Source organism: Chiloscyllium punctatum, chromosome 38 (genome assembly GCF_047496795.1).
Source record: "Chiloscyllium punctatum isolate Juve2018m chromosome 38, sChiPun1.3, whole genome shotgun sequence".
Taxonomy (NCBI): Eukaryota; Metazoa; Chordata; class Chondrichthyes; order Orectolobiformes; family Hemiscylliidae; genus Chiloscyllium; species Chiloscyllium punctatum.
In genome coordinates this window covers 6,964,418-6,986,339 of record NC_092776.1, presented here as the reverse complement: position 1 = coordinate 6,986,339, position 21,922 = coordinate 6,964,418, and the positions used below count along the sequence as shown (strand labels likewise).

At 42.3% G+C, this 21,922-nt stretch overlaps 1 long non-coding RNA gene across 1 annotated transcript in view; it reads right to left on the bottom strand.

Moving 5' to 3' along the window:
* Positions 1–386: 386 nt before the first annotated feature.
* The window catches only part of LOC140463312 (uncharacterized), a 28,139-nt gene continuing 6,603 nt past the window's right edge, over positions 387–21,922 (bottom strand). The window contains exons 2-3 of the long non-coding RNA XR_011954657.1: positions 21,337–21,446; positions 387–669 (exon numbers count right to left, since the gene is read on the bottom strand). This is a non-coding gene — a long non-coding RNA (uncharacterized lncRNA). The remainder of the gene's footprint in view (positions 670–21,336; positions 21,447–21,922) is intronic.

Sequence of the window (21,922 nt, the reverse complement as noted above, 5' to 3'; positions counted from 1 at the left end):
AGGCCAAGTTTAGGTATTCTTGCAACTGGACTTCATGTGTTCCTCAGATTTGGGCTTATAATGGCAGTGGACTGGGATTTGAATTCACGAGTAATTATTCTGCACAATAATCCAGCAAATGTTGGTACTTTGAGCTGAGGGTAGGGGCAGAGCAGTGTGCTTGATCTTTCAGCCTGTGGATAGAAGTATGTCTCGGTATTTTCAAATCAATCTGTTCAGAAATGTTGTTATACATCCCTGAATAGGTGGGACATGAACTGGTGATTCCTGGCCCATACATATGGACTCTACTGCACTGCACAAGCCCCATGATAGATGATCTTTACAGTATATATGACAAGAGCAGCCACTTGAATTTACACAGTCGGAAGTCCCACAACTCCAGATTATAGTCCAACAGGTTTATTTAAAATCACAAGCTTTCAGAGCACTATGTGTTCGGGTTTCCTTGGGTTGGTGACATCATTTCCTGTGTTGATGTCATTTCCTTCTTGGTGATGTCATTTCCTGTTCTTTTTCTCAGAAGTTGGTAGATGGGGTCCAAGTTGATGTGTTTGTTGATAGAGTTCTGGTTGGAATGCCATGCTTCCAGGAATTCTCATGTGTGTCTCTGTTTGGCTTGTCTGAGGATGGATGTGTTGTCCTAGTCAAAGTGGTGTCCTTCCTCATCTGTGTATAAGGATACAAACAAAGCTCAATGAGCCACCACGCTACAGCACAGAGGAACTACGAAGAGCAGACGAAAATCACCTATACAGCATATTCAAAAAGAGCAGGTGCCCAATGAACACAGTCCACTGATTTCTCAGCAACAAACCCAAACAAGCAGACAATACACATCCAGAAACCCTAGCCACTCACCCCTACATCAAAGACATCTCGGAAATGACTGCCAGACTACTTAGACCTTTTGGTATCATGATAGCCCACAAACCCAACAACATTAAAAAAGCAGCTAAAGAACTGAAAAGACCCAATACAGACAAACACAAAACAAACGTAATTTATAAAGTACCTTGCAAGAACTGCAACAAACACTACATTGGACAAACAGGCAGAAAACTAGCCACCAGGATACATGAATATCAACTAGCCACAAAAAGACATGACCCTCTCTCACTAGTATTCTTACATACATGGTGGAAGGACACCACCTTGACTGGAACAATACATCCATCCTCGGACAAGCCAGAGACACGCATGAGAATTCCTAAAGGCATGGCATTCCAACCGGAACTCTATCAACAAACACATCACCTTAGACCCCAACTACACCCTCTGAGAAAAAGAACAGGAAATGACTTCACCAACCCAAGGAAACCTAAACACATAAATAGAAAGCAGGTCAGAACACCAGCGCTTCACCAGAGGGTCACTTGTGGTGTTATCTAATATGGTGTCAAAACGTCTAAAAATGAACCTTCCAGCTCAGCGAGAAAACTTACATCCAGAACCTCAACATGAGCTACAAATCTTCTCAAAACTTGTTATTTGTTATTCATGTACTTTTAAATGTTATAACTATACCTGCATCCACCACTTCCTTGGGAAGTTTATTCCACACACAAACCACATTCTGTACAAAACAAATTGTCCCTGGTGGCTCTTTTAAATCTTTCTCCTCTCACCTTAAAAAATGCTTCCAGTCTTGAAATCCCTTACTCTAGGGAAAAGACATCTGTGATTCACCTTATCTATACCCCTCATAAACCTCAGAGGAGGTTTACCAGGATGTTGCCTGGTATGGTAGGAAGATCGTATGAGGAAAGGCTGAGGCACTAGGGGCTGTTTTCATTGGAGAAAAGAAGGTTTAGGGGTGACTTGATAGAGGTGTACAAGATGATTAGGGGTTTAGATAGGGTTGACCATGAGAACCTTTTTCCACATATGGAGTCAGCTATTACGAGGGGGCATAGCTTTAAATTAAGGGGTGGTAGGTATAGGACAGATGTTAGGGGTAGATTCTTTACTCAGCGAGTCGTGAGTTCATGGAATGCCCTGCCAGTAGCAGTGGTGGACTCTCCCTCTTTATGGGCATTTAAACAGGCATTGGATAGGCATATGGAGGATAGTGGGTTAGTGTAGGTTAGGTGGGCTTGGATCGGCGCAACATTGAGGGCCAAAGGGCCTGCACTGCGCTGTATTTTTCTATATTCTATGTTCTAAACTTCTATAACATCATTTCTCAACCTCCTAAGCTTCAATCAAAAAAGTTATCCAGCCTATCCAGCCTCTCCCCATAACTCAAACCATCCACTCCTGGCAACATATTGGTAAATCTCTTCTGAATCCTCTCCAGCTTAATAATATTTTTCCTATAACAGAACTGGAAACAGTACTCCAGAAAAGGCCTCACCAATATCCTGTATAATCTCCACATGACATCCCAACTCACATATTCAAAGGTGTGAAGAGTGAAGGCAAGCGTGTTAAATGCTTAACCACCCTATCCATAACTGAGGCAAACTTCAAAGAATTATATACCTGAACCCCTAGGTCTCCCTGTGAAGTTGTACAGCAATTTACTGGTAGCATGCTCACGTGATCTGATTGCTGTGCAGAAGGGAGGCTCAAGTCAAGCCTTATTAGAAGACAAATAGGAGCTTTGATGTCCATACACAAGGGGAGAAGCAGACAAACTAGCTATGTGCGGATTCAGAATCGGAGAGTCTGTCAGACCAAAAGGGGAGGAAGGCCCGTAACCATGCCAAGCAGAAGAAAAGGACTGCTTTTGGGGTAACCACCACGCTATAGGTTAGTGAGGACAGGCTTGAAGAAACAAGGATTGTGAAACAAGGTCATAAAATCAGTAGAATGAACCTCATAACACACAGTCCATTTGTTTATGCTAAAAGGGTGAAGTGAAGGGGAATTTGTGTGGAAGGATACGGGGTAAGATTCTTCTTACAGAAGTTATACCGTAATTCAAAATGTTATCATGTTTCTCTATCCACAAATGCTGCCCAATCTTGCTGAGTGTCTCCAGCATTCCATTATGTGTTTGTTTCAGATTTCCAACATCCACAGTATTTTGCTTTTAGTTGATGACCATTCACACTTTTTATATGGTTGTATGCCATGGTTGCATCATGCCTTTAATTCTAATTTTTCTACATCCTTCAGCTCAAAAGATGTACCAGCTGATAACAGCACTTGGGAATCCAATGGAGGGAACACTCTGATCAATGTGATTTCAGTAAGAAACAGAGGAACAGAAAAGGTGAGTAAAATAAGATAAAATTAAAAAGTGAAATTAAGTGGAAGAAAGAAAAATGAATTAAAAAAGAGAGAAAGAAGGAGGCGATAAAGAAAACCAAAGTAGATAGGCAGGAGGCTGGAAGAACACAACAAGCCAAGCAGCCTCAGGAGGTGGAGAAGTCGATGTTTCGGGTGTAACCCTTCTTCAGGACCGTACTTTTCATTCCAGCATCTGCAGTTTTTTTGATAAAGAAAACTAGGCAAGAAATTTTAAATACATTTTGAAAATCAGTAACATATTACCACCGGAAGAAATGAGAATTTGCTAGCTAATTTGTTCAATTTTTGAGTCAGTGAGGATGATTGGCATTGCAGACTTACTTTCCTGTAGCGAAACTAGGCAAATATTATGCAAATCCAGCATATTGTTATCATAATATCATTCGCACAACACAAATAGTGAACCAGAGTAAAGTGAGCCATTGGCTCTGAAGATTCACAATTCCAAGTATATCTCTTTATAACAGCATGCATCGTCAATCTGCTGTTGTCTTATCCAATAAGATCTTACTTATTAATTTATCTTTGGTTTATAAACACAGGTAATAAAATATTGTCGATCCACAATAGTTTGTACAGCTGTTATTTGATGGGGCAGAAGGACTTGCACTCTTTCTTACACATCAATAGAAACTCAATTTTGGGCCAGCAAATGGGACGAGATTAATTTAAACTATCTGGTCAGCATGGACGAGTTGGATCAAAGGGTCTGTTTCCATGCTGCGCATCTCGAAGACTCTATGACTCTATGTGTCAGGCTGTCTCCATGGATAGTCTGGTGTGGAGAACCAGGTCTAACAGAACACTCAGTAGCAGCAAGAGTTGCACACAGTCCTGTATTTCCTTAGCCATTGCTGCATTGCATCAACAGCAAGGGGAATAGAGAGCTTGGCGTCATACTGGATCCCCCTTTCTCTTGAGGAGACAATGGGTTGCTAGCAGTCTCCTCTCAGGACACTCCAAAGGTGACCAGGCACGCTGATTCTAACTCTGTGGATGTTGGCGCAGAGGAGGGTGCGTCTGGGCAGAGCACTCATCACGTCTGGACGGTCCAGCCACAAATGATCTTGGCCTTCACAGTCAACAAACGCTTTCATAGGGAAGGTTCCTTCCCCCATCTGTAGACCCCAGGGCTGTACCATGACATTGTTAGAGAGGGCAAGGTAAAGAAAAGCTGCTGGGGGCACCTGAGTGGCACAGATATCATTTTATTGTAGATAAAATACCACATCACCTGCCTTACTAACTATCATTTTAACTATAGGACTAAGAATAAATGACAATATGATCTTCCTTAGCACCATATGATGTTGGAACTCTTTCTGAAGGAGTGCTCCTCTTTCCTTAATGCCCACCAGAACATAACATTCTGCCAAATAAAAACCAAAAGATCTGCAGATGCTGTAAACCGGAAACAAAAAACAGAAATTGCTGGAAAAGATCAGTGCATCTGGCAGCATGCGTGGGGAGAAATCAATGTTGACAAGGAAGGGTCAACCTGAAACATTAACTCTGATTTCTCTCCACAGTTGCTGCCAGACCTGCTGAGTTTTTCCAGCAATTTCTGTTTGCCGTTCTTGACTGTGAAAACATAAGATGCTGTGAAGCCTTCATATTGAGTTGTTAATGTTAACATTTATTTAAAAATCAAGAAAAGTGAAGAAAGAATAAACAAAAAAAATCTGCATTTGCCCCTGGGACTAAACAGGAACTGCTTGCAATTCATGCAACAATAAAGTTACAGTCAGTGAATGATGTCTTCACTCAACACAAATCTATTGGAAACAAACTGCTGGAGAAATGCTGGAGATAATCAGTAGGTTTGGCAGCTTATGGAGAGAGAAACAGAGTTAACATTTTGAGCCTTAAAGACTCTTCTTTGGAACTGAACAGTTTTGGAAGATTGTGTTTTCCACACTTTTGGAAGAGGAAGAGCGAGGAGAACAGGTGGCTTTACGTTTCTATGCAAGACAAAGAGGTTGCTAATTCTGGTGAAAGAAAAATAGAGATGTAAAATTATGGAAATTAAGGTGTGAAATGGGGTGAATGGGCCCTCTCTACAGACAGCAAAGAAAACGTGTCACAAATAAGACAAGATCATATTTGGGGGATGGGGGGAAAGAATATAAGAATAATGAGGACAGATGTCCTGTAACAATTCTAAAGTTGTAGAATTCAATATAGAAGTCCAGAGGCTGTAAAGTGCCTATAAATGTGGTCTTGTTCCTCAAGCTTGTGTTGTGCTTCATTGGAACCTTGTAGCAGACCCAGGATAAAAACGTGAGCATGAGATCAAGGAGGTGCTTTGAAATGACAAGGTCTGGAGGTGGGAGGTCAATCCGACAGAGTGGAGGTCTGCAAAGCAGTCACTCAGTCTGTGTTTGGATTCGACAACATAAAACAGACCACATTGTGAGGAGACAAGATTGAAAGTGGTACAAGTACAATGTTGTTTTAGTTGGACGGTGTGTTTGGGGCTTTGGACAGTAATGAGGGAAGAAGTGAATGAGCAACTGTAACACTTTCTGCAATTCCATGAGATGATGCTACGGGGGAGTCAGGAGGTGTCAGTAGTGATGGAGGAGTGGACTAGGGTGTCACAGAGAGAACAGTCCCTGTGGAATGGAGGGTACTATAGGGCTGGTGGCGGTGAAAGTGACAGCGGATGACCCATTGAATATGAAGACTAGTGGAAGGATAAATGAAAGAAAAGGGGAACCCTCTAGTTGTTTGGGAAGGAGGTCAAGGGTAAGGATAGACCTGCCTTTCACAGGACCATCTCTGCCCTCTCCTTTTCTGAGTTCTCTGTTTCCAATTCTGGGGAATGTAAAAATTGATGTTTTTTAAAAATTCGATCATAGGGTGAATTGATGCCTCTCTTCTGCAGCTACATCTGTGCTCAGGTGCCCTTGGAAAGGGAACATGCAGTATCCACCAACACTGTCAAAGCTTTTGGAGAGAAGCAGGTACCACAGGGGCTGGAGTGCATTATCACCCCCTCCAACACCATTTTAATTTAGTCCCTTCCTCTCTTTGTAAGCTTCCTTCACTTTAGTTCTTGTTGCAGAGCTTGTAAATTGTTAATTGTATAGTTGTTTTAATTGGGTGATTTGTTTATGGATTATTTAAACAAAACTAGATCGGCATTTAGAGACAGGAGGGGTTCAAGTCTCACCTGCTCCAGAGGGGTGCAATAACATTTATGAACAGGTTGATTAGAAAATACCTAGCAAGAGGTGGGTACTCCGCCTCCAATACTGTTTTGATATTTTTTTCCATTGTTTCCCCACCTTATTGAGTTGTGTTATTGTTAGACTGTCTCTTCTGTTTTGAGTTTACTCATTGGCTGGGTAGTGATTATAAATGAGTGGTTAATTTTGTAGTGTGTTTCTAAGATGAGCAGAGTTCTTTGAACCTTTTAGAGAGAGGTGGGTACCATGGGGCATGAAGTTTGTGATCTCTTCCACTAACACCATTTATATTTATTTCTCCACATACTTTTTGTTATTGGCACACTGCCCCTGATGGGGAGTGTTGGCAATTTGTTAATTGAAATGTTTTTCTTAATTTGATGATGTGTCTATCTTAAAAAAAAAGTATTGCGTCCCTGTTTGTAATTTGTTAATTGGGTTACTTGTTAATTTGGTAGTGTTAGTTTATATGAAATAAAGGGTTGAATGCATTGGTCCTTGGAGAGGGAGCACATGGTGTTCAGAAGCACCCTTGAACCTTTTACACTTAGGTGGGATGAGGTAGATTATCTCTCTCTCTCCCCTCACCAATACCATTTTGGTTAAGCCGACTTAACCCCTGTTTTGAATGTAATTTTTTAAAATCACACTGCAGGGTTTGTTATTTGTTAATGTTTTTTATTTAGTCATTTTGTGGCTCCTTCAGAAGGTGGTGGTAAGCTGCCTTCTTGAACTGCTGCAGTTCACCTGCTGTGGGTTGACCACAATGCCATGAGGAAGAGAATTGCAGAATTTTGATCCAGTGAGAGTGAAGGAACAGCAAATATATTTCCAAGTCAGGATGGTGAGTGGCTTGGAGGGAAACTTGAAGGTGGTGCTGTCCCCATTTATCTGCTACTCTTGTCCTTCTAGATACAAGTGGTCATGGGGTTGGAAGGCGCTGAAGATCTTTGATGGATTTCTGCATTGCATCTTGTAGATAGTAGACACTGCTAGTACTGAGTCTCAATAGTGGAGGGAATGGATGCTTGTGGCCGTAATACCAATCAAGTGGGCAGCTTTGTCCTGGATGGTGTAAGCTTCTTGAGTGTTATTGGGGCTGCAAGCGGGGAGTATTCCATCACACTCCTGACTTGAGCCTTTATAGACGGTGAACAGGATTTCAGAAATCAGAAGGTGAGTTAATCGCCGCAGTATTCCTAGCCTCTGACCTTCTAGCCACTGCATTTATGTAGTAAGTCCAGTTGAGTTTTTGATCAATGATAACTCTATGGATGTTGATAGTGGTGGATTCATTGATGTTAACATCATTGAATGTCAAGGGACGGCAGTTAGATTGTCTCTTGTCGGTGGTGGTCTTGACCGGTATTTGTGTGGCGTGAATGTTAATTGCCACTTGTCAGCCCAAGCCTGGATATTATCCAGATCTTGTTACATTTGGACACAGACTGCTTCAGTGTCTGAGTAGTGAATAGTGCTGAACATTGTGCAATCATTGAACATCCCCACTTCTGAGTTTATGATGGAGGGAAGGTCATTGATGAAGCAGCTGAAGATGATTGGGCCTAGGACACTACCCTGAGGAACTCTTGCAGAGATATCCTGGAGCCCATTTATTAAGTGTTTCATTAATTGGATGTTAATTTATTTATATAAGATAAACGGAGTCCTTAGCTTTCACTTGACTTTTATCCACCACCTAGGCACTTCTTTTTTGTGTGAGTGCTCTCTACACAGGAGTCCTCTCCTTCTTCATCAGGGATGTGGGATGGAGCTGTGGACAACGACTACTTTTGTTGTTGGAGATTGGACCACCTTTACGGTTACTTAAAAAACCTTGTTTTTTTTTTGGTTGCACTTTCAGCCCCACCCTCTGATCTTTGGGCACCAGATGCAGGGGGTGAGGAGTGCAGGCAGGTCAGAGGAACTCCTCATGAGCCTGGCCAAAGTAGCCATCAGTAAGTCCAGCAGGCCATAAAGAAGGTTGTAACTCCCAACCACCTGTCTCTCTTCACTGTTATGTCTGCTCATGGCATCCATGGAGAGGGAGCACACTGTGCTCATTGGAATCCTATCTGTATGGGTGGGTGTACTGGGACTGGGGTGCATTATTATTCCCTCATACAATTTTGATTTAGCTCCACCGTTGTTTATTTTCCGCTCTCTGGCATATTAGTTTTTGATGTTTATTTTGGTTCTTGTCACATTGCCCCTTGTGGACAATGGTCTTTAATTTGGAAATTTGGGTTTATTTTAAGGAAAAGAGCTGAGTCCTTCCCCAGTATGGGTAGGGTCCAAAAGCAAAGGCTGGAGACCAGCGTTTGTGTTATACTAGATTTTTAATAAAATCTTTACATATCGCTGAACAGCTTTTGCTGTCTAATTCAACACCTGGAGAACAGTTTAAATATCTTGACCAAGTAAAATTGCAGTGCTCCACTGGTTCTCATAGAATTTCAGGTTACTAGGGCTACCTGCATTCTAATGTGTCATCCAATATTAGTATTCCTAAGCAGCTGTTCAGCTCTATTAACCTTCAACCTAGCTGAATTATAATGCACTCCAGCCTCCATGGTGTCCACTTACAGCTGAGATTGTTTCACTTCTTGCATCATTCATTACTGATAAATCATTTGGAAAAAGTATATATTTTTCTATTACGGTGCCTAGCAACACAAAGTTTCCTACTTTTTAGGAATAGAGAAGAAATGCCACACAACAATGAAAAATATTTCACCATTAACTTACAGGATGTAAAGACTTTGCGATGTCCTGAGGTCATAAGTATGAGTATAAATGCAATGTTTTCTTTTCTTCCTTCTCCATGACACTTTTATGGTGATGTAAAAGATTTTCCCTGTGAAAGCTTCGTGTAAAGTCAGACAGTTTGTAGTATTTGCATGACTACTTTTCAAAGTCAGGCAAATGACTAGGTGAGAATTTCAATCAGTGTTAGGCTTTGAGTGAGGAGATTGTATGTTCAAGTTTACAACCTGGACTGATATCTCTGTTCCAACACTGAAGCAGTATTAGCTTTTGGGACATCCACCCAACTATCTGTTCAAATGGATTTCAAAGGTCCAGTTAGTAATGCTGTTTGAAAAAGAGTAAGAAGGAGAGATCCCAATACCTAGGCCAACATTCTTACCTGAAGCAACACCAGAAATGTACCATGGTCATTTACCTAAGTTGCCTTTTGTGGGATAGAAACAGAAAATGTTGGAGAACTCTGATCTCTAGAGTTGTGAAGAGGAAAACAAATTAACATTTCAAGCTTGAAGTGACTTTCCTAGGATTCCAAAGAAGAGTCATATTGGACTTTAAATGTTAACTCTGCTTCACTCTCCACTGATGTAGCCAGTTTTTTTTCATTTATTCACTCACGGTATGTGCACATCTCTGGCTAGGCACCATTTATTGCACATCCCTAATTACCCAGAAGGCAGTGAAGAGTCAAACATATTGCTGTGAGTCTGAAGTCACATGTAAGCCACACCAGGTAAGGATGGCACTTTCCTTCCCAAAAGGACGCTTGTGAACCAGATGGGTTTTTCCAACAATCAGTGGATTCATGGTCGTCATTTGACGCTTAATTCCAGATTTTCATTGAATTCTACCATACAGGGATTCAAATCAGGGTTTCCAAAACAATAGCTGAGTTTCTGATATAACAGTCTAGCAATATTACCACTAAGCCATTGCCTCCTCCGGTCTCACTAAGTTTCTCCAACATTTTCTCTTCTTATTTCAGTTCTCCATCATCTGCAGTCCAATGCTTTTTTTGTGGGATCTTATTGTGCACAAACTGGCTGCCATGTTTGCATACAAAAAAAGTGCCTACATTGTAAATTCACATTCTAATGATGTACATTATATATTACTTAAGGCTGGCACCTTATGATGAATGCATCTTTTATTTGCTCTGTGTAGTCAAACATTTACTTCCACAAGTAAAATTTTGACCTGGAAAAGAGTAACAGCTCCATAAAAAGGCAACTACCAAGAATCTATCGGAATATCTTTCTGATACAGTACAATATGTTTATCCCAAACTGCAACATGTATTAAAACAGTTTGTTTCTGGTTGAAGCTGCCACCATGTGGTCAGTAATAGTGCCTACAATACGCTGCTGCAGCAGACCCTACTTTCTTTCATTAATCCTCTCCCCATCTCATATTTAAAATATATATGTGCCTCAGTTTTGTTATTTTTGATGGAATATGGTTCCACAGCTGCCTGTTGTCATAAATCACTTCTGCCATCTGACTACTATTCATGTCTGAATCTTCCAGTACCAGCCAGTTAAATGACTACAAAGGCATCAAAGCTGAATATGATCCTGATCTCATTCATAATTAACTATTTACACTGATTGCTTCAATAGCCCTCCTAGTAACTTATTCAACAACCTTATTATCTTTTGAGTGATATGGTTTCACCTGACATCCCTTCTTACTCTACTTATTAATTTTTAACTTGGGCAACTTGAGATTTGAACCTTATGCCAGAATGCACTATTTGCCTTTGATAATCTTCCATACGATTCTGTCGAATTTAATGAGATTACCACCTCTTTTCCAAAGAGGACATGTTCAACCTACTTAGTCGTTCATCCTAAGTTAACTTTGTTGACATCCAAAGTTGTCTTTGTTGCTTGCATTTGTACTTTCAAAGGTTATAATTTATATTATCAAAGGTTCATTTAAAATCAACATGCATAATAGCAAGGGGTCAAATTGAGGTAAATTTTGCAATCAATCAATTTGAAAGTAGAACCGTATGAATTGTAAAATAATTGTGAAATTAAAGTGTGTCTCAAGTCAAATGTGACCCTAAGTCAAAATTTTATAGATTTCAAACAAATCTTCAAATGACATGTAGGACATCTCAACTGAGCGGTACTTGTACCACTTTCACAGCCTCAGAGTATCCCAAATGCACTTAAGGCAGCATTGGAAAGTCTTCTTCATCAGGCATTGGGTGCTGGGATCTTTCACAAACCGTAAGGAATTGTGCCGACTATCTACCACTTGCAGCTTCCCTCTGGAAAATCCATTCAATATGTTGCTTCAGAGTTCCACCCCTGAAACACGCAGGAACATCTGAAATGGGAGGTGAAGTAGCCTGTTCATCCCTTCAAACTTATTCTGCTACACAATAAGATCATGGCTGCTCTGTTTATGCATGAACTTCACATTCCCACCAATCCATGATAACCTTTGCTTCTCCTGTCTAACAAGAATCAATCTAGATCTGCCTTAAAAAAAATTTAACAGTCCCACTTTCACTATCTTCTGAAGCAGGGTTCCAATGTCTCACAACCCTCAGAAAAAAATTCCTTCCTCTGTCCAAGAAGAGCTGATTTTAAACAGTGCCCTCTAGTTTCGGACTTAAGTACAAAAGTAAACATTCTTTCTCTATAGCTGAAAAATGTGTTGCTGGAAAAGCGCAGTAGGTCAGGCAGCATCCAAGGAGCAGGAGAATCGACGTTTTGGGCATAAGCCCTTCTTCCGGAATGAGGAAGGTGTGCCAAGCAGGCTAAGATAAAAGGTAGGGAGGAGGGACTTGGGGGAGGGGCGTTGGGAATGCAATAGGTGTAAGGAGGTTAAGGTGAGGGTGATAGGCCGGAGTGGGGTGGGGGCGGAGAGGTTGGGAAGAAGATTGCAGGTTAGGAAGGTGGTGCTGAGTCCGAGGGTTGGGACTGAGATTAGGTGGGGGGGGGAGGGGAAATGAGGAAACTGGAGAAATCTGCATTCATCCCTTGTGGTTGGATGGTTCCTAGGCAGAAGATGAGGCGCTCTTCTTCCAGGCGTTGTGTTGCCATGGTCTGGCGATGGAGGAGGCCAAGGACCTGCATGTCCTTGGCAGAGTGGGAGGGGGAGTTAAAGTGTTCAGCCACGGGGTGGTTAGGTTGGTTGGTGCAGATGTCCCAGAGGTGTTCTCTGAATCGTTCCGCAAGTAGGCGGCCTCCCCAATTGAGTATTTGAGGAATTGAGTATAGAAGCAAAGAGGTGCTTCTGCAGCTGTACAGGGCCCTGGTGAGACCACACCTGGAGTACTGTGTGCAGTTCTGGTCTCCAAATTTGAGGAAAGACATTCTGGCTATTGAGGGAGTGCAGCGTAGGTTCACAAGGTCAATTCCTGGAATGGCGGGATTACCTTACACTGAAAAACTGAAGCGACTGGGCTTGTATACCCTTGAGTTTAGAAGACTGAGAGGGGATCTGATTGAGACATATAAGATGATTAAAGGATTGGACACTCTGGCAGCAGGAAACATGTTTCCGCTGATGGGTGAGTGCTGAACCAGAGGACACAGCTTAAAAATACGGGGTAGACCATTTAGGACAGAGATGAGGAGAAACTTCTTCACCCAGAGAGTGGTGTCTGTGTGGAATGCTCTGCCCCAGAGGGCAGTGGAGGCCCAGTCTCTGGATTCATTTAAGAAAGAGTTGGATAGAGCTCTCAAGGATAGTGGAATCAAGGGTTATGGAGATAAGGCAGGAAGAGGATACTGATTAGGAATGATCAGTCATGATCATATTGAATGGTGGTGCAGGCTCGAAGGGCTGAATGGCCTACTCCTGCACCTATTGTCTATTGTCTATTGTCAATGTAGAGGAGGCCACGTCAGGTGCAGCGGATGCAATAAATGATGCGTGTGGAGGTGCAGGTGAATTTGCGACGGATATGGAAGGATCCCTTGTGGCCTTGGAGGGAGGTGAGGGGGGAAGTGTGGGTGCAAGTTTTGCATTTCTTGCGGTTGCAGGGGAAGGTGCCGGGAGTGGAGGTTGGGTTGGTAGGGGGTATGGACCTGACGAGGGAGTCGCGGAGGGAGTGGTCTTTCCAGAACGCTGATAGGGGAGGGGAGGGGAGGGAAGGGAAATATATCCCTGGTGGTGGGGTCTGTTTGGAGGTGGTGGAAATGACGAAGGATGATACGATGTATCTGGAGGTTGGTGGGCTGGTAGGTGCGGACCAGTGGGGTTCTGTCCTGGTGGCGATTGGAGGGGTGGGGTTCAAGGGCGGAGGAGCGGGAAGTGGAGGAGATGTGGTGGAGAGCTTCGTCAACCACGTCTGAGGGGAAATTGTGGTCTTTGAAGGAGGAGGCCATCTGAGTTGTTCAGTATTGGAATTTGTCCTCCTGGGAGCAGATGCGGCAGAGGCGAAGGAATTGGGAATATTGGATGGCGTTTTTACAGGGGGCAGGGTGGGAGGAGGTGTAATCTAGGTAGCTGTGGGAGTCGGTCTGTTTATAGTAAATGTCCGTGTTGAGTCGGTCACCCGAGTTAGAAATGGAGAGGTCTAGGAAGGGGAGGATGGAGTCTGAGACGGTCCAGGTAAATTTGAGGTCGGGGTGGAAGGTGTTAGTAAAGTGGATGAACTGTTCAACCTCCTCGTGGGAGCACAAGGTAGCGCTGATACAGTCATCGATGTAGCGGAGGAAAAGGTGGGGGGTGGGGCCAGTGTAGCTGGGGAAGATGGACTGTTCCACATATCCGACAAAGAGGCAGGCATAGCTGGGGCCCATGCGGGTGCCCGTGGCTACTCCTTTGGTTTGGAGGAAGTGGGAGGATTGGAAAGAGAAGTTGTTCAGAGTGAGGACCAATTCAGTCAGTCGAAGGAGGGTGTCAGTGGAAGGGTACTGGTTGGTACGGCGGGAAAGGAAGAAGCGGAGGGCTTTGAGTCCTTCGTGATGGGGGATGGAGGTGTATAGGGACTGGATGTCCATGGTGAAGATAAGGCGTTGGGGGCCAGGGAAGTGAAAATCATGGAGGAGGTGAAGAGAGTGGGTGTTGTCCCGAACGTAGGTGGGGAGTTCTTGGACTCAGGGGGACAGGACCGTGTCGAGGTATGCAGAGATGTATTCAGGATCTTATATCTGTCAATCAAATCACCCCTCAAATCTTCCGAACTTAAGAGCAAACCAGCCCAGTTTCCAACATTTCCTCCTATGACAACCCTCTCATTCCACGTATCAATCTCGTGAATCTCCTCTTAGTCAATTCCAAAGCATTTGCATTCATCTTTAAATAAGAGGATCAAACTGCACAGAGTATTCAAGTTGTGGTTTCACCAATGTCCTACATAACTGAAGCATAACACTCTTTCTTTTATATTAATTAATTTTGTAATTAAGGATAGCATCCCATTAGAAGATGGTGACAATGGCCTGATTGAGAACATGGCTGTAGAGCAGCGATGGATAAAGAAGAGGTGTGAAAGGCTGGCAGCATTCTAGGTAGAGAAGCCGCCAGGCTGGCTTGGGATGCTTCCTAGATTGCTTAGGGAGTTAAGTGAGCAAATCACAAATCCATTAACAGAAATTTTCCAGGCCTTTCTAAACACAGGATTAGTACCAAGGGACTGGAGAATTGCAAATCTGACATCGTGATTTAAGAAAAGTGAAAAGGATAACCCAGGAAACTATACACCTGTCAATTTGACATCAATAGTAGGAAAACTGATTGAGACCATACACAGAATAAGGTAAATATGCACTTAGGAAAAAATAAGTTAGTACTAGACAGTTAGCATGGCTTGTTCAAGGGCAGACCATGTCTGACAAATTTAATTGAGTTCTTTGACAATGTGACATAGTCAGTGGATGAGGCTAGTGCTATGGATGTTTCATATTAGGACTTTCAGAAAGCATTTGATATGGTGCCATATGGCATTTTGGCTAGCAAATTAGAAATGTTTGGGATTGGCAGCATGGATTAAAAGTTGGCTAAAAGGTAGGAAACAGGATAGGTCTAGATGGGCATTTCTCAGATTAGAGACAGGTTGAAACTGGTGTTCCCCAGAGATCTGTGTTGAGGCCTTTCATTGTTGATTTATTTAAATGATTTGGAGATGGGTGTTGAGGGCAAAATCTCTAAATTTGCCAATGATACAAAGCTAGGGAGATCAATGAATTGTGAGGATGAAGTTGAGTGGCTTAAAAGAGATATTGATAAATTGGCCAAATGGGCAGGTAGCTGGCAAATGCATTTCAATGTGGAGAAATGTGAGGCAATATATTTTGATAGGAGAAACATGGAGACACAATACCAGGCTCAAGGGTACAACTTTAAGGGAAGCACAGGAGAAGCGGGACCTCAGGGTTCACATACATCATTCTCGAAAGGTGGCTAGGCAAGTTGAAACAGTCTTTAAGAAGGCTTATAGGATCCTTGGGTTTATAAATAGAGGCTTGGAGTATAAAGCAAGGAACTGATACTACGCCTCCACAAGTCATTGGTCAGACCACATTTGGAATATTGTGTTCAGTTCTGGGCACCTTATTTAGGAAAAGATGTTAAAGCCCTAGAGAGAGTTCAAAGGAGATTTAGTGGAATGATATCAGGAATGAGGAATTTTAGATACAAGGAAAGATTAGAGAGATTGGGCTTGATATTATTATTATTATTCTCCCTGGAGCAGAGAAGGTTAAGTGGTGACCTTTATTGAGGTGTTCAAAACTATGAATAATTTTGACAGGGTAGAGAAGAATAGTCTGTTTCAACTAGTCAGCTTATCAGTAAGCAGGCTCCACAACTTCAGGACTGTTAGAGAGAGAACGAGGAGTGAGATAAAGAGAAATTTCTTTACTCAGAGTTGTCTAATGCCTGCCTTCTATGGGAAATTTTATTAACCTTCATGATTCTGTTTTACTCTTACATACTAAGCCTTTGAAGGTTGGCTAGCTCAGTTGCCCAGACAGCTGAGTGATATGTTTAATTCCTGCACTAGTGGAGGTCACCATGAAGGTCCCACCTTCTCAATCTCTCCCCTCGTCTGGGGCTGCGGTGACCCTTAGACTAAACCACCACTAATTGTTGCTCTCTAATGAGAGAATAGCTCTATGGTCCTCTGGGACTATAATGACTTTGTCTAAGCCTTTGTGATTCGTGCATGAGAACACCTTGATCCCTTCATACTTTGGAATTCTGCAAAACACTCCCAATTTAATATCAAATTATATATTAAATTGCAAAACATGATACAGCAATGCAAAAAAAATCAATCTGATCACTAGATTAGGGCCTTTTATGTTTTCAGGGTTCAAAGTGAAATAATCATTAGAGTTTAGTCAATGAGGGGATGAGTTAAGACATTGTATTATTCTTAAACTTTGTTGCTTCATATCTTAATTCAGTTATGATTCGGAGGTGCCGGTGTTGGACTGGGGTGTACAAAGTTAAAAATCACACAACACCAGGTTATAGTCCAACAGGTTTAATTGGAAGCACACTAGCTTTCGGAGCGACGCTCTTTCACCTGATGAAGGAGCGTCGCTCCGAAAGCTAGTGTGCTTCCAATTAAACCTGTTGGAGTATAACCTGGTGTTGTGATTTTTAACTTAATTCAGTTAGTTGTTTTCAGCTCTTTAACTTGAAGCTACTACGAGATCTGGCTGAAGGTAACGTGGTGGTTTGGGGCTCTGCAGCAATCTAGCAAAAGACAGAGTTAATTGCATCTGTTGTTAAGTGACTCCAGACCGCAGTCATGTGAAATATCGGAGTAACAATGGTAATCAGGACCACGAATGACTCCGTAAGACCTTTGCTGTTCAATTTCAGCAGCTTTACATTGCTGCTTTGTAATTTCATGCGGCTACACATTCTAAGTGAGGTGAACAAAAGATGGGAAAACGATTACAAGATTACTTGAGGGGAAATTGTATTTTAGCTTCCAAAGAATGTATTATTTGTGCATTAATAATAAATGGCTGTTTAATTGCTTTGATAATAGAACTGATATTTACCTCCCACTTTAGATCTATTTATTTTTAGCACCATAATCATTACAGATAATTTTAAGGCACTGACATTTGAATGACTAGTCTCAGGATTTGCACAAGGCCATACTTGTTGTCCAACCTATAATAGATTCCACCCACTTCTGACTTAGTGTTTCTTGGACCCTCAAATTACAAGATTAAAATGCATGAAACAAAAAGGTTTGGCTCAAGCTTCAGCTTGCTCGTTTATTGAAGCCGCAAAAACCACAGTACAAATCCCTCTGCGATTTGACTGATACTTACAATCACTGACTTGATACTGGCGTCGATGTCATGCCTGGATCTGGAGATGAATGGTCTCTGTCTTCCTAGCCTGACTGTGGCAGCCACCATTTTATGGTTAGTTATATGGACAGCTTGTTTGCAATGCAAAGTGATGTCAGCAGCATGGGTTCAATTGCTGCACCAGCAGAGGTTACTGTGAAAGACTCTCCTCAATCTCTCCCCTTACCCAAGGTGCTGTGGCCCTCTGGTTAAACCAGAGCAGGACTATGGTGACTTTACCTTTTACTGACTCTTTTCATTGTGTTCAAGTCACACTATCACACACCCAGACCTCAGGCAGAGATTCTATTAATTTTCTGCTGTATTGTCTGGCTTCCTTCATCTCTTTGCCTTCGGCCTTTTTAATAACCTGGCCTATGCAAAAGCATGGACAATTGTTTTGCTGTTTGCACAGCAAAATATGATCCTCTCCCCATGATAAGGGTCACTTGGGTCAAAGCTGATTGAGATGTAAATACTCCTCTCATACCCCTTCAATCACACTTTGCAATTTCAGTTGCCTATTGGATTTAAACAAATAGCAGGTCTAGCAGCATCAAGAAGAGAAATCAGTTAATGTTTCGGATGCAATGACCATCCTATTGGACTTGTTCTCTCAATCTAGAGCGAGCCAATGCTTCAGTTATTTCATCCTCCTGTGTGTTGAGGTTAACCATTTCAGGTCCTTCCAGCTCAAATGTCATGTTTTTCTAATTTTAGTTGTGCCACAATGTTGATGGTCATGATGTGGAGGTAGTGGTGTTGGACTGGGTGGACAACGTTAAAAGTCACTCATCACCAGGTTATAGTCCAATAGGTTTACTTGGAAGTACAAACTTTCGAAGTGCTGCTCCTTTGTCAGATAGCTAGTGGGGCTGGACCATAGGACACAGAATTTATAGCAAAAGATCATAGTGTCATACAACTGATTCGATATATTGAACAAACCTAGAATGTTGTTATGTCTTTCATCTTTTTTAGAATGGGTTGCAGGTTTCAATTCATTAATATGTAAATCCCAGAACTTCCATGTAAAGTCCCAGAATGATGGTGGTCTGATTCCTTAAACCACTGCAGTTCTAATGGTGATGTTGGTCCTGCTACAGTGTGAGACAGAGCTGCCTGATTTATTTAATGATTTGGAGGACCCGGTGTTGGACTGGGGTGGACAAAGTTTAAAAATCACACAACACCAAGTTATAGTCTAACAGGTGTTGTGTGATTTTTAACTTTGTCCATCCCAGTCCAACACCGGCACCTCCAAAACATCTATGGAAACAGAAACCAAGTGAATGTCTCAAATCTGGTATGAATCTTCTTCAGAAGTGAAGGGGGCTGAGAAAAAAAATTGTTTTAGAGTTGCTGACAAAAGAAGAAAAGAGTGGAACTGATTGTGAAGCTGCCCAGAATAAGACAACTGTGGTGCTAATGGTAGTAGAACTTGGATAAGATGCAAAACAGGTAGGTGTCGATAATCGAAAATAGGCCAGCTTTGCTGAGAGCAAACAAAACATGGGGGCGGGGGGGGGGAGAAATGAGCGAGGAGAGGAGGGGAAGATATGAAGGGCTCTAAGCAGAATGGAGATCAAAGTTCATGCTCTGAACTTAATGCCGAGTCCTGAAAACTGTAAAGCACCTAACTGGAGAAGTGAGATGCTGCTTCTTCAGCTTGTGTTGAGCTTCAGTAGGGCACTACAGCAAGCCCCGCACAGAAACGGGCACAGGAGCAAGGTGCATTTTCATGGCAAACATCTGAAAGGTCAGTATCATTGTTGTGGAGACAGCAGAGGTTTCTGTAAAGTGACCATCCAGTATGTGTTTGGCCTAACCAATGTAGAGGAGACCACATTGTAGTTTGTTCTCATAATTTTATTAAACTTTTGAAGTGATTTATTCAGAAATTACTTTCTGGTTGGGCCATTTGACTGAGCATCAAGAATCAACAGCACGGTAGGGATGAAAATCATATTTAGGCTAGACAAACAAGGTTTCCCTTCCTTGATGAACATCAGTGAACAAACTGGGTTTCTAAATAACGATCTGACATGTATTCTACTGTATTTCATTTCACAACCTGTCACTGAGTTCTGATCTCAGTGACTCCATTATGTCCTTTACTCAGCAGAAAAAGTGAGTGTGAGGGGTTACATCCTAATACCTGACATTGCCACCACTCTGCCATTTCATCTTCACTATCATTTACTGGGTCAAGGTGCTCACTACAGGCTTACTTTAAATGTAAAACTCCTGGCCTGAAGATCTCATCAGTGTTATGACACTCGCTCAGTTTGGAATGCAACCATTTGGAGGAATGTAATTCAGAAACCATGGACAACTGCATGTGCTTATGAGGCTTGTACTCTTTGCTATCACAATTCTCACGTCAAAGGCTGACTTTGCTGAGTGCCAGTCAGTAGGAATTGTCATAAACAAATTCCCTTTGGTTTGAAAATATAGTTTGCCAATGACAAAAGTAGGTTAATACTCGCTAGGTTAATACCCATTTGGGACAAATAAAAACGAGAAGATTAAAAACAAAACTATTATGCAACTTCTCTTTCCACTTATGGTTTAATAAAAGCTAATTTGACAGGCAGTCAAACCAAAGGAATCATGTTTTTGGCTCCAATCAACATCTGTGTTCCTCTAGCCTCAAACCATCATTTCCTAGATGTCATCTCAGGCCAAGTCTGATGAGGACTAAAGAACAAGGGGGCTTAGCTGACAAGGGGCCAAATAGGAGAAATCTGATCTTCTAATGTACCCAGAGATAACCTTCTTTCCTCTCACTTTAACTATATTTAAAAAGATCGCTTCTTCTGTCTTTTTGACATTGCATTACATTGACAGTTGACATTGCTTCTATCTTTTTGACACCTTTTCCTCTATCTGTGCCCGCTCTGCTGCCCAGAAGCCCTTAGACACCATTGTAATCATCTGGCAAATCAACACCTCCCTGACCATCCTTACTAAACTCCATGCTTCTAGTCTCTACAAGCTTTACCTCATTCAAAAAGCTGCAGCCACTTCACCCATGTTAAACCACCCTTTTCAAACTCCATTGTCTGCACATCCCAATGAGAAGACAATAGAATTCTCAATCTCCTAGCCAAGTAATTCCACTCTCACATCAGCGATCACCACATGCCATTTCTGTATCCTCTGCTCTTTCAAGTGTGTGCATCTTATTCTCTGCATTCCAGCATTGGTGGCTATTCACCTGCTACAACATCACTGCTCTCAAGAACTCTCTGGTTTCCACCGTAGGTTTCCAAAGGCTCATAAAATCTTCTCTTCACTGCATCTTTTTCTCCCATTCTAACCCTCTTCAGCTTAGCTTCCAAGTGGCATGGTGGCACAGTGGTTAGCACTGCTGCCTCACAGCGCCAGAGACCCGGGTTCAATTCCCACCTCAGGCAACTGTCTGTGTGGAGTTTTCACATTCTCTTCGTGTCTGCGTGGGTTTGCTCCAGTTTCCTCCCACAGTCCAAAAATGTGCAGGTTAGGTGAATTGGCCATGCTAAATTGCCTGTAGTGTTAGGTGTAGGGGAATGGGTCTGGGTGGGTTGCTCTTCGGAGGATCAGTGTGGACTTGTTGGGCCAAAGGGCCTGTTTCCACACTGTAAGTAATCTAATCTAAAACATTTTGGGGCAAATTTTACCAGAGCTTAAGTGTGAGTTTTGTTGAGTTTCATGGAGGGGTTCTCCCTGAAAGCACTAGCTTTTTCATCTTATTCTCTAAAACTCACATCATGATGAGTCAGAGTCATGCCGCACAGAAACGGACCCTTTGGTCCAACCAGTCCATGTTCTCAAACCAAACTAGTTCCACTTACCTGCTTTTGGGCCATATCCATCCAAGACTTTCCTATCCAGATGTCTTTTAAATGTTGTAACTGCACCTGCATCCAACAGTTGGCAGATCATTCCAAGCATGAACCACTCTCTGCTTAAAAAAAATGCCAGTTAGGTCCCTTTTATATCTTTCTCCTGTCACCTTAACAGTATGTCCCCTAGTTTTGAAATCCCCTACTTTAGGGAAAAAGACCTTTGCTATTCATCTTATCTATGCCGATCATGATTTTATAAACCTTCATAAGGTCACTCCATCGGCCTCCTATGCTCTAGCGAAAAAAGTCCCAGCCTATCCAGTATCTCCTTTGAACCCAAACTCTCCATTCCCAGCAATATCCTGGTAAATCTTTTCTGAACCCGCTCCAGTTTAGTAATATCCTTCCTATAGCAGAGTGGAACTGTACACCGTACTCTAGAAGAGACCACACCAGTCCAGTACAACATCGACATGAAACTCGAAAACAAAACCATTTGTCCTGTTAATGTCTAATCTCCCATCTTGGGTCGATCACCTGCATGGGTTAGTCGACTTAAAACATGAAAAGTGTTCTACAGTTCTGAAGCAGG